This window comes from Dendrobates tinctorius, unplaced genomic scaffold, assembly GCF_039654945.1.
Source record: "Dendrobates tinctorius isolate UK_male_01 unplaced genomic scaffold, ASM3965494v1 ptg000060l, whole genome shotgun sequence".
NCBI lineage: Eukaryota > Metazoa > Chordata > Amphibia > Anura > Dendrobatidae > Dendrobates > Dendrobates tinctorius.
Window position 1 is genome coordinate 59970798 of NW_027361728.1, and position 1029 is coordinate 59971826.

At 39.4% G+C, this 1029-nt stretch overlaps 1 pseudogene; it reads left to right on the forward strand.

Annotated features, from left to right (window-relative positions):
- Positions 1 to 244: 244 nt before the first annotated feature.
- Positions 245 to 349, forward strand: LOC141092831 (U4 spliceosomal RNA; annotated as a pseudogene).
- Positions 350 to 1029: the final 680 nt, after the last annotated feature.

The window sequence follows — 1029 nt, forward strand, 5'->3', positions numbered from 1 at the left end:
ATTAATTCACGTCTCCAGGTCCAGATGAATTACATCCTAGGATACTGAAGGACATAGCAGAGGAAATTATTGAGCCATTCTCAATAATCTTTGAAAATTCTTGGAAAACAGAAGAAGTCTCAGAAGACTGGAAAAGAGCAAATGTCTCTATCTTCAAAAAGGGGAAGAAGGTGGATACAGGGAAATAAAGACCTGTGACCCTGACTTCTATGCCAAGAAAGAACTTTGAACAAATTATTAAACAACATGTATGCAAGTGGCAGTATCATAACCAATGAGGTTTATCTGAGGCGTGATTATTGCTAATTGAAAACATGTATACAAGTATTTTTATGAGAATTAAGTGATTACCCAGAACCAGCATGGGTTTGTAACTAATAAGTCATGTCAGACTAACTTATTTTCCTTCTATGACAGATTCACTGACTGGGTAGATCAGGGAAATGTTGTAGATATAGTATATCTTGACTTCAGCAAAGCATTTGCCAAGTATGGAATGGGCAAGGCGACTGTTAGATGGATTAATACCTGGCTTATTGATCGGACCCAAAGAGTGGTCATAAATGGCTCCATATCTAGTTGGGAGAATGTCTCAAGTGGGGTGCCACAGGGCTATATCCTGGGCCCTGTGCTATTCATCTTCTTTATCGATGATTTAGGTGAAGGAATTGAGGGTAATCTGACTAAATTTTCTGATGACACAAAGCTAGAAGGGATAGCTAATACTAGAAAAGGAAGGCTCACACTTTGGAGCCGAAACGTTGCCACATGGGCTATTAAACTAGCTTTTTCATGGATTATGATGTGCTGCTTCCATACTTTGTTGCTACAGTTGTGGACTGGTATGTACCTGGGAGGTTTACACCCAATCTTGCTGGTGCTACTCTTGTCCTTTCTTCTTAATACTAGAGAGGAGAGAGAGGATTCAAAAATATCTGAACAAACTGGAACTGTGGGCAACAACAAACAGCATGGTTTTAAGCAGGGAGAAATACAAAGCCCTACATCTGGGCAATAAAAAGGAAAAAA